General features: G+C 41.9%; 1 protein-coding gene across 2 annotated transcripts in view; it reads right to left on the reverse strand.

The window, feature by feature from the left end:
• LOC134347113 (beta-1,3-galactosyl-O-glycosyl-glycoprotein beta-1,6-N-acetylglucosaminyltransferase 4-like) overlaps positions 1-16,893 on the reverse strand; it is a 166,687-nt gene that overhangs the window by 43,201 nt on the left and 106,593 nt on the right. For both annotated transcript variants that reach the window (XR_010018084.1, XR_010018085.1), the window contains exon 2: positions 5,240-5,386. The gene's annotated coding sequence lies outside the window, so the exon portion shown is untranslated. The remainder of the gene's footprint in view (positions 1-5,239; positions 5,387-16,893) is intronic.

Consider the following 16,893-nt stretch of genomic DNA (forward strand, 5'->3'; position numbering starts at 1 on the left):
GTACCTCTTCCTAGAGATGCTGCCTGGCCTGCTGTGTTCACCAGCAACTTTGATGTGTGTTGCCTGAATTTCCAGCATCTGCAGAATTCCTCGTGTTTGCATTTTTAAATTCTGTCAATGTACTTCTTTTGCCCAATAGGAAGCATGGTGCACTGATGGAGAAATGGCACTAGGTACTAAAGAGAGTAAGAGAAATCTCTTCCAAACTTTTCTTCTGTAATTTGTAATCAGTTTCTTACCAATGACCAAACTTTAGAATTCTTCTCAATATTACCATTTGATTTGAAAGAAAGAGGAACTAATGATCAAAGTAGTAGCTTCCTGCACCCACTAAGTTCCGTCTCAGAATGTTTTAATAATATACTTGCTGAAGCAATGAACTTGACTAGTTGCTATCTAGTTACATTAATGAAAAAGGAAAAAAATCTAAAGACAGTGAAAATCTGAAATGAAGCATAAAGTGGTTGATTTACTTTTCCCTCTCAATCCTATTTAAAGTTCAATATACATTTATTATAAAAGTACATATATTTCACTGTATACTAACCAGAGATTCATTTTTCTGAAGGCATTCACAGTAGAGAGAAATACAATAGAACCAATTAAAAACTACACACAATGTAACACTGACAACCAAGCAATGTGCAAAAGAAGTCAAACTGTGCTAACACAAAAAACAACAAATTTAATAACAATAAATACACAGAACATGAATTGGAGAGTTCTTGAAAGTAAGTGCATAGGTTGTGGAATCAGTTCAGTGTTGAAGTGAGTGAAGTTATCCATGCTCGTTCAGGGGCCTGATGGTTGAATGGTAACAACTGTCTCTGAACATGGTGTGACCTAAAGCGAGAAGGAATATAGCCTGAATGGTGGGAACTCTTGATGACAATGGTGGCATTCTTTGTAGATGTGGTCAATAGAGGGGAGGTCTTTTTCTGTGATGGACTGGGCTTCTCTATCTTCTCCCTGTAATCTTTGACAGTCTTACTAATCAGGAACCTAGCAACTGCCACTTTAGTATACCCAGTGATTTGGCTTCCACAGCTGTCAGTGACAATGAATTCCACAGATTCACCACCCTCTTACAAAGAAATTCCTCATCACCTCTGTTCTAATGAGACATCCTTTTATCCTGAGGCTGTGCCCTCTTTTCCTAGACTCTTCCATGACTAGAAACATCCTCTTCATGCCCTCTTTATCCAGGCTTTCAATATTCTGTAAACCTTTCAAACTCCAGTGAGTACAGGCCCAGAGCCATTAAACACTCCTCACGCGTTAAGCAATGGAGCTTATTTCAACAGAACATGAAGAACAACATTTTTCTCCTATCTCTGCACATTAAGACCCCAGGATTCAACACTGAAGTCAATAAAGGGCTTGTTCCCATGTTGCATAACACTATGACTCTGGTGTTGGTTGAACACAGGATGTATTGTTAGCAAACATGAGGAATTCTGCAGATGCTGGAATCTCTTATTGGGGCTTTTGAGCAACTGCAAAACTTTGTATCTTAGTTCCAGCACTGTTTCTTTGCTTTGCCCCCTGTCCACTGGATTCCCATCTCCTCCGGATGGATCAACTGTCATTAGCAAGTCTTCACCTTCTCCTTGAGGCCTCACCAACACCATTTGTGTCATGGATCACTCCTGGTCTTTAATCCAACACAGAGATTCCCTTTTCTCTCTCCATGGTCTCTTTTTTTGCCATTTAAAATGGATTAGATTTCTACCTTTTGCCTGCCTCTGATTATTTGAACTAAAACATTTGATCTCACCAGGTTTCACTCCCAGATGAGCTCAATGCTGTTTATGTTCACTTTGAACATCAACACATGGAGACACCTTCATGAACTCCCACAGCCACTGTGTTTTCATTCTCTGAGCCTAACGTGAGAGCATTCTTTAGGAGGGTGAACCCACTGAAAGAATCTGCTCCAGACAGGGTTTTTGGTTGTAAGCCCTCTTATAAGTCGCATAGATGGTTTTATAGAGCTTGAAGGAGTTACTGGAGAGATGGAGAGAGAATGGCAATAACAGATTTGAATAGAAGAATATTTGAATAGATCGCTCCCTATGTGACTCCCTTGTCCATTTGTCCCCCCCATCCCTCCCTACCGATCTCCCTCCTGGCACTTATCCGTGTAAGCGGAACAAGTGCTACACATGCCCTTACACTTCCTCCCTTACCACCATTCAGGGCCCCAGACAGTCCTTCCAGGTGAGGCCACACTTCACTTGAGAGTCAGCTGGGGTGATATACTGCGTCCGGTGCTCCCGATGTGGCCTTTTATATATTGGAAAAACCCGACGCAGACTGGGAGACTGTTTTGCTGAACACCTATGCTCTGTCCGCCAGAGAAAGCAGGATCTCCCAGTGGCCACACATTTTAATTCCGCATCCCATTCCCATTCTGACATGTCTATCCACGGCCTCCTCTACTGTAAAGATGAAGCCACACTCAGGTTGGAGGAACAACACCTTATATTCCGTCTGTGTAGCCTCCAACCTGATGGCCTGAACATTGACTTCTCTAACTTCCGCTAATGCCCCACCTCCCCCTCGTACCCCATCCGTTATTTACTTATATACACACATACTTTTTTTCTCTCTCCTTTTACTCCCTCTGTCCCTCGCCCATCCTCTGGACTTTTTCCCCCCCTCCCCCTTTTCTTTCTCCCTAGGTCTCCTGTCCCATGATCCTCTCATATCCCCTTTGCCAATCAACTGTCCAGCTCTTGGCTCCATCCCTCCCCCTCCTGTCTTCTCCTATCATTTTGGATCTCCCCCTCCCCCTCTCAATTCTCTTACTAACTCTTCCTTCAGTTAGTCCTGACAAAGGGTCTCGGCCTGAAACGTCAACTGTACCTCTTCCTAGAGATGCTGCCTGGCCTGCTGCGTTCACCAGCAACTTTGATGTGTGTTGCTTGAATTTCCAGCATCTGCAGAATTCCTCTTCTTAACATCCTTGTAAATCTCCTCTGCACCCTTTCTATGGTTCCTACGTCCTTCCTGTAGTGAGGTGACTAGAACGGAGCACAGTACTCCAAGTGAGGTCTAACCAGGGTCCTATATAGCTGCAACAATACCTCTCGGCTCTTAAACTCAATCCCACGATTGATGAAGGCCAATGCACTGTATGTCTTCTTAACCACAGAGTCAACCTGCGTAGCAGCTTTGAGTGTCCTATGGACTCAGACCCCAAGATCCCTTTGATCCTCCAGACTGCCAAGAGTCTCATCATTAATGCTATATTCTGCCATTACATTTGAAATGAACCATCAAAATGAGCCACCTCACACTTATCTGGGTTGAAGTTCATCTGCCACTTCTCAGTCCAGTTTTGCATCCTATCATTGACCCGCTGTAACCTGTGACAGCCCTATACACCATCCACAACACCCCAAACCTTGGTGTCATCAGAAAATTTACTAACCTATCCCTCCACTTCCTCATCCAGATCATTTATAAAAAAAAAATCACAAAGAACAGGATTCCCAGAGCAGATCCCTGAGGCACAGCACTGGTCACTGGCCTCCATGCAGAATATGACCGGTCTACAACCACTTTACCTTTTGTGGGCAAGCTAGTTCTGGATCCACAAAGCAATGTCCCCTTGGATCCCATGCCTCCTTACTTTTTCAATAAGCCTTGCATGGGGTCCCTTATCAAATGCCTTGCTGAAATCCATATACACTACATCTGCTGCTCTACCTTCATCAACGTGCTTAGTCACATCCTCAAAAAATTCAATCAGGCTCGTAAGGCATGACCTGCCTTTGACAAAGCCATGCTAACTATTCCTAATCATATTATGCCTCTCCAAATGTTCATAAATCCTGCCTCTCAGGATCTTCTCCACCAACTTACCAACCACTGAAATAAGACTCACTGGCCTGTAATTTCCTGGGCTATCACTACTCCCTTTCTTGAATAAAGGAACAACATCTGCAACCCTCCAATCCTCCAGAACCTCTCCTGTCCTCATTGATGATGCAACGATCATTGCTGGAGACTCAATAATCTCCCTCGCTTCCCACAGTAGTCTGAGGTACATCCCATCTGGTCCCGGTGACTTATCCAACTTGATGCTTTCCAAAAGCTCCAGCACATCCTCTTCCTTAATATCTACATGCTCAAGCTTTCCAGTCCACTGCAAGTCATCTCTACAGTCGCCAAGATCCTTTTCCGTAGTGAATACTGAAGCAAAGTGTTCATTAAATACCTCCACTATTTCCTCCGGTTTCATACGCACTCTTCTACTGTCACACTTGATTGATTCTATTCTCTCATGTCTTATCCTCTTGCTCTTCATATACTTGTAGAATGCCTTGGGGTTTTTCTTAATCCTGCCCATCAAGACCTTCTCATGGCCCCTTCTGGCTCTCCTAATTTCATTCTCAAGCTCCTTCCTGCTAGCCTTATAATCTTCCAGATTCATATCATTACCTAGTTTTTTTGAACCTTTCATAAGCTGTTTCCTTCTGTCATAAGCTGGGGGGGGGCATTGGTTGCAGACCCAAATGCAAGACACAGACACTGAAGTACTAGGAACAGGACTAGGACTAGAGTTAAGCAAGCAAGGGAGGGTGGGGAAGAAAGGACACTGGACATTGACACAGGCCCTGGACGAGACTAGGAACAAGGAGCCTGGACTAGTGACACAGAACTCTGGAACCGGAGCCTGGACAAGGACCCAGAACCCAGGTCTTGTTTGGGACTCAGAACTGGAACCTGGGTCTAGGCTAGGACTTGTGACTGGGATCTTGGCAAGAACAGGATGTGGAACTCCTGCACAGGACAAGGCACATGGACAGGACGAAAACACAAAGCCTTGACTTGGACAGGACGAGGTTCTTGGACGTGACTTGGACAGGATGAGAGACTCCAGCACAGGACGAGGGAACTCCAGGTCTGGGCAAGAACATGAAGCCTTGATTTGGGTGAGGGAGAGACAGGAACGCAGAGCCTTGGTTGAGAGAGAGACAGGAACATGGAACACAGAGCCTGGACCCCTCCTTGGAAACAGGATGTAGGGCCGGGACTCATACACAGAACACTGAGAGACAGATCTCTACTCAAGGTAGTGGCAAACGGCCAGACCTACCCAGCGGAGGCAAGGGCACAAAGAGACAATTCCCAACAGAAGGTAGCGGCAAACAGCCGGACCTACCCAGCAGAGGCAAGGGCACAAAGAGACGGTTCCCAACACAAGGTAGCGGCAAACAGCTGGACCTACCTAGCGAAGGCGTGGACACAGACAGTTCAAAACAATAGACAGTTCCTCATCTTGCTCCAGCAGTTGAACTTGACAGCGGTGCGGGTGAAGGTTGCAGGCGAGAGTTACAGGCGAGGCAAGGCTTCAGACACTGGTTGCAGGGCAAGTCTGCAGGAGGAAGGAGCAGAGAAAGGGTTTGGACAGGAACAATTTCCTTCTTCTTCTTCTCCTCATCCTTATCCTCATCCTTCTCATATTACAGCCCTCCGCGGGATGTATAATTAATTATAGGACTTCAAGGAACTCAAATTCTCCAATATAACCTAATCTCACATATAAACTGAATAATAAACTCTTCAATCAGATGTTGATTTTCTTGCTGGCCAAAGATTTAATAGAAAACCAAAATAAATTTAAGCCAGATAGCCTCTTGAACAACATATTTCTTTCAATTTTGTATCAATTACAGCTCAGCAAAACATGCTAGACAGTCTCTGAACTACCACAGTCACATAATCCAGTAGGATGTTTTCCTATTATCTTTAAATAATAGTTTAACCCACAATGCCCCAACTTAACTCTTGTTAATTTCACCATATCTCTACAACTTAAAAGTTAACAGTCTGAGACATTTTTAACTAGTGGGTGACTAGAAAAATAATGCCTGCCCCTTAGTTCATTTTTCCAGTCCTGCCACTTCTTCTCTATACATTTTTTAATCCTACTTCTCAATTCTGCTCTGCCTAGGGGAACTCTAATTTCTACTTGCCTGCTCTTGTAAGGAAGACTTTGCAATGCCATCCACAATTTCATTTCCCTCCACCCCAGCATACCCAGGTATCCATGAAAATCTAACTGCACAACCCATCTTCCCTACTCTAAACAACACTAAGAGAATCTCAATAACTATGTCAGGATGAGCTTTTGATTTATTCCCTTTTATAGCCTCTAAGGCAGCAGCAGAATCCGAACAGATGATAACCCTGCATGGTCGAGAGTTGTCTATCCACCATAAGGCCCAGAGGATTGCTAATAATTTTGTTACAAAGACAGAAACACCACCTGAAACCCGGTGACCAATCTTAACTCCAAGTTGAGACACGTACATCTCAAATCCTGCCCTACGGCTCTCTGGGTCCACTGAGCCATCAGTAAAAATCTTCAGATAAGATCCCCATTTATTATTTAAGTATTCATTTGTGATCAACGCTGATGAAATTGCACTGCTTCCTTGAAGCTGAAAAAGGAGGAATAGGTCTATTTCTGGTTCTGGAAAGAGCCAAAAAGGGATGGGTGGCAAGCAAATTTGATCAACTACGTATTCCTCAGTCAGTTTCAATTTCACAGCCCAGTTATTAACCAAATCTGAAAATTGGTATCTTTTAATTTTACTTTGGCGTTCCGAGTTGTGATTGAATCCATTTAGCTTTACCCAATACTGCAGGCCCAACTGAATTCATCTTAAATACAGAGGCACTTCTCCCATCTCCACACATAATGCCGGAACTGATGTTGTTCTAAAAGCTCCACAGCAGAGTCCAAGTGCTTTGGACTGCACAGTGTCTAGTTTTCCAAGCACTGAACCATAAGCAATACAACCATAATCTATAACTGATCTAATCATAGCTAGATATATTAAGTACATAGTTTCCCGCCCTGATCCCCAGTCGCATCCAGCAATACCTCTCATAACATGTAAAACTTTCTCACACTTTGATTGTTTTATCTATACAAACTCTCCAAGTAAGTCTTTCATCAAACCAGACACCTGAAAACGTGAATACCTTGACTCTTTCTAGTGGAGAGTCATATAGACATAATTCACAATCAGGAATCTTTCTTCTAAAGCCAAAAATCACATACTTGGACTTAGAAGCAAAAATCCTGAAACCCCATTTATTAGCCCAGTTTTCAACTGATCTTAAAGCCTTTTGTACCTGCCTTAATATATACTTGATGTTTCTTCCTCTTTTCCAGGTTGCACCACCATCTGCAAACAATGATTTGCCAAATCCTGTCCCGACCTGATCAAAGATATCACTTATCATGACATTAAAAAGAACTGGACTAATGACACTTCCTTGAGGGGTACCATTACCTATTATAACTGACTTGGAGCTTGTTCCACCTATTCTTACTTGAATTGTCCTTTCCTTAAGGAAATCTTTGATCCAATTAAACATTCTACCTCTAATTCCCACATCATAGAGTTTAATTAATAAGCTATCCCTCCATAGTGAGTCATATGCTCTTTCAATATCTAGAAATACACTTACCATTACTTCTCTATTTTGAAACACTTTTTTTAATATCATGATCTAAAAGGGCAACAGATTCCATTGTTGATCTTCCAGTCCTAAAGCCATTTTGATAGGCAGCAAAATGTCCCTTATTTTCCAAAAAATAAACAAGTCTGTTGGTGACCATTCGTACCATAATTTTACAAAGGACTGACATTAAAGCTATAGGCCGATATGAACTAGGACTAGACGTGTCCTTACCTGGCTTTAAAACTGGAACTACCACTGCATGCTTCCATTCTACTGGTAATTTTCCTTCTTTCCACACTGAATTAAATAATGCTAGAATTTCTATTAATACAGAGTCATCCAAATGCTTAAGCAATTCATAACACAGTCCATCCCTACCAGAAGTGTTTGAACCTGATTGGACAGCTTCCTGCAATTCCTGAAGGGAGAAAAACAAATTTATGGCGCTATTATCATCCAAACTCCTGTCCAATTTCCAACTTTCCTTTAACATAATTTCCTTTCTCAAATCACCTAACTCTCCAGAACTGTGTAACGCTTAGAACACCGCTACAAACATATCAGCCTTTTCCTTACTGGTTACAGCTTCAATATCTCCTTCCAGCAAAGCTGGGATAGATAGTCTCCTATATATCCCTGACACTCCGTGAATGATCATCCATAGCTGCTTTATAGGTGTCTCAGGGCTCAGGGTTCCACAAAATCTTCTCCAACTATCCCTCTTTGCATTTTTAATTACTCTCCTTGCTACTGCTCTTTCCTTTTTATACTCCATAACATTATCTAACACTGGGCACTTTCTTAATTTCCTGTAAGGTCTATTTCTGTTTCTTACTGCTATATCACAATTTTTATTCCACCACGGAACTAGTGCTTGAGCCTTAGGAACATTCTGTAGCGGAATAGTCAACTGAGCAACTTCGTGAATTATAGAACAGAGGGATTCATTCCAATCGTCTATGGAGCCCTCGCTATTAATCTCTTCTATTATATCCACAGTTTTCTCCTGGTACTCATCCCAATGGGCCAAAAAAATATACCTAGCAGACCTCTCCTCAACTTCTACTATCAAATTTCTACCAAATCTACATAATATAGGATAATGATCACTTCCCAGTGTGTATCTGTCCGTAACATCCCATTCCCCAAACCTAGCTAAGTTTGAGGAAGTGATAGATAAGTCTAAGTGACTACAAGTATTCTTTACAATATTAAATCTTATAGACCTTCCGTCATTTAGCAGTACCATGTTGTATTTATCTAGAAACTCCTCTATTACCACTCTATTACTATCTTTACTTTCACTACCTCATATAGGATTATGGGCATTGAAATCTCCAACCCAGATCACTGGGGATCTTACCTTATTCATAATTTCATCTAAATCTGATAACATCATATTACCTGGATTATAAAAGTTAATCAAAGTTATTTGACCACGAGAGCTCCAAACCTCCACAGCCACTATTTCAAGGTTAGATTTAAAACCAATTCTTCTAAACTGGAGACCTGTTTTTATGAAAGTTGCACACCCTCCATCAGATTTACCCATTCTGTCAGCTCTCAAACTATCATATCCAGGGATCACAAAATCTAAATGAGGCTTTAACCATGTCTCCTGTATACAGATCAAATCAGGCTTGTCTGTAAAAGTTCCAACAAATCTTTTTAATTCTTGACAATTTGCATTTAAACTTCTTGCATTCTATTGTAATATTAAAAACATTCAAATACTAATTATTGGCCTCTTCATCCACATAAAGCTCCTCCGTACTCTCTGATCCCGACAACTGGGAAGTATCCAGTGATTGTTTGTCTGTCATATACTCATGTAATTTTTCCCGCGAAGTCTGTTTTATATCAAGGAATCTCTCTGCAGCTCCAACAACTACTTTTATTATATCCGACCTCTTGGCTGTAGTTTTAGCTCCGACTAGTACATCAACAACAAACGCCAAAAAAGACTCTTTAGTCATCAACAACATGCCTGAAGGAACCATAGTTGGAGAACTCGGAATGAACTGACTCCTCATCATTCCAATCTTTTCTTTACTTATCTTTTGCTCTCTTATCAACTTTCTTTACTGCCTCAGCATATGATATTTTTTGTTGGATACTAACATCCTGAATCTGCTTTGATTTACTAAAATACTCACATCCTCTGAACATCGCTATATGGTCCCCTCCACAGTTACTGCATTTAGGCACCACTGCCTTACATGCTTTAATATCATGATCCTCTCCACATTTCATACATCTTCTTTTACCTCGACATGAACCAGCAACGTGTCCAAATCTCTGGCGATTACAACAGTGTAAGGGAGGTCTAATATATTCTCTAACTTGATAAGACATGCACCCAAGATAGACTCTAGTGTGAGGGGATCCAGGAGTGCCCCTATTAACAGATTGAAGAGAGACAGAGGGAGACATTCATCATTGATGGTTTGTTTGGAAAGGAGAGAGAGAGACGAAGATTAACGGTTGGACTGTCACTTTAAGGCATTGGAATTAACTTTGGATTTTTACTGAGTTGGGTTCGGAGACAGCACCGAGCAGCTCGTAAGTTGCTATGGTGACCAAAGGCAGTGTTATTTAATGGACACTCCAAGTTATGATTTTCAGCAGGTTGTTGATGTTAATTTCAAGGACTGGTTGCCTGCTTGTGCATTTCTTCACAGACAAAGGAAGGAGGGACTCTTTGAATGACAGGTGATGCTCAGCCTGGTGAAATAAATGGGAGGTCAGATGATACAGACCTCAGACACATCTGGACACTGAATGAGCATTGTTGTGCCCGCAGAGAAAGTGGGTTTTGGAGGATCAATCAGGCGGATCGATCCAAATTGTTATTCCAACGTAGGAGAAGGGGTTGACTGGTGGGGAGTTGTCTATGTGTCCACCCTTGCCGGGGTGATAGCTCCACCACAGGAAAACTAGTCCCCCTGGTAGAAGTCACAGTCGGTGACTTATAAAGGATTTCAGAGGACAACGAGAAGATTGACGGCATCAGCTCACCTGAAGACTCAACTCACTCTCTCTCTCTCTCTCTCCATCACTACTCAACTAAATACCACGAACTGAACTGAACTTTACTCAACATCGTAAGACTGTATCCTTTTACCCCTAGACTTAAAGAAGCTTGGTTTTCATACATATATATATATTCCACACTTAATTTATATATAATCATTGCTAATCTGTTTGATTTGTCTACATTTATATTACTGTATTGTGTAGTTACTAATAAATATTATCAGTTTATAGCAATACTGGACTCTAAAGTGCTTTCTATTTCTGCTGGTTCTTTATCTCCGTCATGGGGTACATGACACTAGTTGGAACAACATCACCTGCAAAAACCAGAGGAACAGGAGAATCCCAATTACCACCTTCTCTCGATTTTAATCGTTTGGCTTCAATCACTCGACCACCTTTAATATTGTCCAAAATTTCCTTTTCAGTCATGCCAGACCAAATACCATACACTACCCCCTTAACTTCCTTCCTTTCGGAGTAATACACTCCACTTTCACAACCAATTTCCCCACCATTTTAGCACTGTTATATCGGTCAATATCTTTGCAACAAATTTTCGGCAATCCATTAGACAAAATCTTGGCCTGGAATCCTTTACCTATTTGGTTCTCTAATGCTGCTGCCACTTTCAAAGGATTAAGGGCTCTAAATCCTCCTTCCCCTTCCTTCTGACCTTTAATTTTATACAGAACTATAAATTCCTCCAATTCACCCATTTTCCTCAATTTGTTGTCCCCCATTACTTCAGGTCTTTCACTTGATGCACCCCTTTTTTGGCTACCCTTACTTCTGGAGTATTCCACAGTCTCCCGCCTTCGTCCTTCAATCTCAACCCCACCTCCCTTTTGCAGCCATAGGCTACAAACTAACCCTTTTCAAACTACTAGGCTCCTCCACGCCAAAGTCCCCACCCACTCAATCAACAGCCTCAAATGCCAGTGAGAATCTAATTTTCCCACCAACCCACAGCCTTGGCCATCTCAGCCTTGCTCCCAACAACTGAAGCTTATTCTTCTTCTTTTTTGTTTTAGGGTGGTTGGCAACCAGTTTTTCAGTGCATTGTCACCACCTGCTAGACTTGTGGTGTTCCAACCAAATATGTCCTGGAGTTCTCTACTTTAGACAATCTAGTTCAGCCTGCAGTTCTCTATTAGCATCACTTTGTAGTTGCAATTCCTCATGAATGCTTAATCCGCTCATTAGATAACACCAAAACTGCTATTCTTCCCTAATTTTGTCACATTTTCATGTAGTTGCACTATCTCAATTACATTGATTTCATCTACATCACTTGGAAGACTAAGATCGTCTTGTTAAAGAATAGTAATTATCGCACACTATACTTTTAAAATTGCTGTTTTTCCAAGTCTATCTGCTTTTTCAGGTTTTCCTTTTCTTGGATCGTAGCCTGCAGTTGTTTATTGAGACCTCTGAGTTCTTCTTCATTTGCTTCCATGTTTTCATTTTATAATCTGAATGTAGATAATTCACTTTGAAACAAATTCCTTTTCCTTTTGTATCCTTGTAATAATTTCCTCCATTTTCCAATCTCTTTCCAACTCACAGTTGTTCTTGTCGGGTACTTCTATTTGTTGTTGGAGTTCTGCACATTTACCCTGGGCTTCAACCATAAAATCTGAGGATTTTCCTTAACTTCTGAAACATTTCTTAAGTTTTTGACCATTTGCGATAAATATACTGCCATTAAGATTCCATCTCCCCTGCCTGTGAACTGTTGGATCCTCCATTCAGCGTTTCTTTTAACTTCTTCCCAGCTAATTCCTTTAACACCAAGATACTTTTCTGCAGACTTGACGATAATTTTAATTTTCTCAGTTCTTTTGCTTGTTTGCGCTGAACAATTAATTGCATCCACCATAAAAAGCACAAAATCCTTCCTACTCATTAATAGTGTATCCTTATTTTTCATATTACAGCCCTCACAATTCACCAGTTTATTATTCCCTGTATTTGTTTGCTTGACAGCCTTTTTTCATCAAATTCTTTCACTGCCTCTGCATAACTGATTCCTTGAGTTACTGTTACATATTGTATCTCAGCTGCCTTCTTGCTATAAATGCACCCTCGATAAGCCGCGCTGTGTTCCTCGCCATAATTGCAGCATTTCAGCCTAGCTCCCGCTTCACATTTCCCATATTCATGTTTTCCAGTGCATGTCCCACATCTTTGTTTTCCTCTGCAGACTGCCGCAATCTGCCCGAATTTCTGACATTTATAGCATCTTAAAGGCAGTGGTATATATATTCTAACCGCATAACATATATACCCTAAGTAAACCCTTACTCACTCTTCCTTCAGTTAGTCCTGACGAAGGGTCTCGGCCTGAAACGTCGACTGCGCCTCTTCCTATAGATGCTGCTTGGCCTGCTGCGTTCACCAGCAACTTTGATGTATGTTGTTACTCTAAGTAAACGTTAGTCAGCAAACTCTCTTCAGCAAAGTTAATCATTACTGATAAACTATCACACTTTTCCCCGTTTCTTTTAACTTTCAAATGTTTGGCCTCAATAATTTTTGCTCCTTTTATGTTCTGTTTAATCTCATCCATAGTAACTTCTGTTGGTATCTCCGAAATAACTCCTCTAGTCCACTTTCTATTGTTGGGTATTGAGCATTGTACTTCTTTGCTGTTTATTTTACTTAATCTTATCACTTTACCTTGCTGAGCACTATCCTGACAAATCACTAATAGCGATCCATTTCATAAAATCTTTGCTCCTTTAATCTCGCCTATAATTTTGTTGAGCATCGTCATCAAACGAATCGGGTTCCAATCACCAAAAGATGCCCCATCTTCACTTAGTTTTATAATTGCTTTAATCTCATCTTCTTTCCATTGTTTCGCTGTCCTGTTTTGATCATCCACTGACTCCTCAGAGTTTGATATCCCGTACCTCTGCTTTCTTTTCTTCCTCTTTCCATTCCATTCCCCTTTCCCGCTGACCTCCATCTCCAGTTCACTTCCACTCTCACCAAAAACTTCCTTCAACAGCTTGGCTCTTTCCTTGATGTTCTCTCTCTCTCCACCATTTTCCAGTCACAATTCAACTCCTCAGCCAGCAACTAAAGCTGAACCAAGGAGCTATTTATGTAGCCAGCTCAAAATGTGAATCAGCTGCCTCAATTAGAGCACCCAACAGGAAAAGGGAAAACCAGAAAACCTGGAATAAGGAACGATGGACCGGACCGTGAACCGGAATCTGGACTTCACGGACCGCACAATAACAACTTCTTGACTAGATTTACAACAGTCTTTGTACACAACGAATCTTCTACATTTCTTCGGTACATTTCCCTGAGAACATCTGTTTCCATTCTATGCTTCCAAGTTCCTGCCTGATAGCCTCATATTACCCCTTACTCCAATTAGACATTTCCCTAACTTGTCTGTTCCTATCCCTCTCCAATGCTATGGTAAAGGAGATAGAATTGTGATCACTATCTCCAAAATACTCTCCCACTGGGAGAGTTGACACCTGTCCAGGTTCATTTCCCAATACCAGATCAAGTACAGCCTCTCCTCTTGTAGGCTTAACAACATAATGTGTCAAGAAACCTTCCTGAACACACTGAACAAACTCTACCCCATCTAAACCCCTCACTCTAGGGAGATGCCAATCAATATTTGGGAAATTAAAATCTCCCACTACAACAACCCTGTTATTATTGCTCCTTTCCAGAATCTGTCTCCCTATCTGCTCCTCGATGTCCTTGTTACTATTGGGTGGTCTATAAAAACATCCAGTAGAGTGATTGACCCCTTCCTATTCCTAACTTCCACCCACAGAGACTCCATAGATGCTTTTCATTGACTACTGCTGGGCATTCAATGCTATCATCCCCTCAAAACTAATCAATAAATTTCAAGGCCTAGTCCTCAATACCTTCTTGTGCAACTGAATCCTCGCTTTCCTCACTTGCAGACTTCACTCAGTTTGTATTGGGACTCCTCCACAATCTCCATGAATATGGGTACACCACAAGGCTGTGTGCTTAGCCTCCTGCTCTACTCACTTTCTACTTATGACTGTGAGGCTAAACCTTATTTAAGTTCACCGACACTTCAGTCAGATGAATCAAAGGTGGTGACAAACAGAAACATAGAAATATAGAAAATAGGTGCAGGAGTAGGCCATTCGGCCTTTCGAGCCTGCACCGCCATTCAGTATGATCATGGCTGATCATCCAACTCAGAACCCTGTATCAGCCTTCCCTCCATACCCCCTGATCCCTTTAGCCACAAGGGCCATATCTAACTCCCTCTTAAATATAGCCAATGAACTGGCCTCAACTGTTTCCTGTGGCAGAGAATTCCACAGATTCACCACTCTCTGTGTGAAGAAGTTTTTCCTAATCTTCATTGACTACTGCTGGGCATTCAATACTATCATCCCCTCAAAACTAATCAATAAATTTCAATGCCTAGTCCTAAAAGGCTTCCCCTTTATCCTCAAACTGTGACCCTTCGTTCTGGACTTCCCCAACATCGGGAACAATCTTCCTACATCTAGCCTGTCCAATCCGTTTAGGATTTTATACGTTTCAATAAGATCCCCCCTCAATCTTCTAAATTCCAATGAATATAAGCCTAGTCGATCCAATCTTTCATCATATGAAAATCCTGCCATCCCAGGAATCAATCTGGTGAACCTTCTTTGTACTCTCTCTATGGCAAGCATGTCTTTCCTCAGATTAGGGGAGAGATTGAAAATCTGGCTACAACAACACCTCACTCACTGTCAGCAAGACCAAGGAGATGTCTATTGACTAAAGGAGGAGAAAACCAGAGGTCCATGATCCAGTCCTCATCTGGAGATCAGGGGTGGAGAGGGTCAGCAACTTTAAGTTCCTCTGTGTTATCATTTCATAAGGTGTGTCCTGGATCCACCACATAAGTGGCATTATGAAGAAAGCATTGGAACATCCCTACTTTGCAAGAATTATCCGAAGATCCGGCAAACTTCCATAGATGTGCAGTGGAGAGTTTTATTGAGTGGTTGTACCACGGACTGGTATGGAAATGCAACTGCCCTTGAACTTAAAAGTCTGCAAAACGTAGTGGATACAGCTCAGTCCATCATGGGTAAAGCCCTCCTGTGACGGCATCCTGAAGTACCCCTATGAACTGTGCTTTTGAAAAGAGAGAGAGAGAGCTGTGGAACACAGACACTTCGTTAAAAAGAGAGAGAAAGAGAGAGAGAGAAAGAGAGAGAGAGAGAGGCGAAGACTGCTCACAGTTTGTTTATACTTTCTACAAGGACACTGGCAGCTTCTGTGTTCTTACAGAGAGAGGAGGGAGGAGCTGCTTGATGGACAGCTGGTGTTCAGCATGGTGAGATAAATAGAAGGTCAGCTGTTAGACCTGCAGACACATGGTTTTGGACTCTAAATGAGCTTTGTTGTGCCCACAGAAAAGGTGGGTTTTCGAGGATCGATCAGGCAGATCGATCAGTGGCTCTCGCAGTGTGAAAAGGGAGTGACCAGTGGGGAGTTATTTGTGTGTCCATCCCTCGCCGGGGTTGATAATTCCACCACAGAAGAATGGTCCCCTTTGTTGTGGTCACAGTCGGTGACTTCTAAAGGATTTCGGAGGACAATGGGAAGATCGACGGCATCAGCTCACCTGAAGACTCAAATCTCTCCCCCTCTCTCTCTCCCCATCACTACTCAACTCAATAGCACGAACTGAAATGAACTTTACTCATCATTGCAAGACTATCTATTTACTCCTAGACTTGAAGAAGCTTGGTTTTCATATATACTTCCACACTTACTTATATATATAATCATTGCTAACCTGTTTGATACAACTGCATTTATATTACTATATTGCATAGTTACTAATAAATACCATTAGTTAATAGCAATACCGGACTCCAAAGTGCTTTCCATCTCTGCTGGTGCTTTAACCAGTCTCGGGTACATAGAATATAGAACATAGAACATAGAATAGTACAGCACAGTACAGGCCCTTCAGCCCACAATGTTGTGCCGACCCTCAAACCCTGCCTCCCATATAAGCCCCCACCTTAAATTCCTCCATATACCTGTCAAGTAGTCTCTTAAACTTCACTAGTATATCTGCCTCCACCGCTGACTCAGGCAGTGCATTCCATGCACCAACCACTCTCTGAGTAAAAAACCTTCCTCTAATATCCCCCTTGAACTTCCCACCCCTTACCTTAAAGCCATGTCCACTTATATTGAGCAGTGGTGCCCTGGGGAAGAGGCCTTAGCTATCCACTCTATCTATTCCTCTCATTATCTTGTACACCTCTATCATGTCTCCTCTCATCCTCCTTCTCTCCAAAGAGTAAAGCCCTAGCTCCCTTAATCTCTGATCAT

The sequence above is a fragment of the Mobula hypostoma genome, chromosome 5, assembly GCF_963921235.1.
Source record: "Mobula hypostoma chromosome 5, sMobHyp1.1, whole genome shotgun sequence".
NCBI classification, from domain to species: domain Eukaryota; kingdom Metazoa; phylum Chordata; class Chondrichthyes; order Myliobatiformes; family Myliobatidae; genus Mobula; species Mobula hypostoma.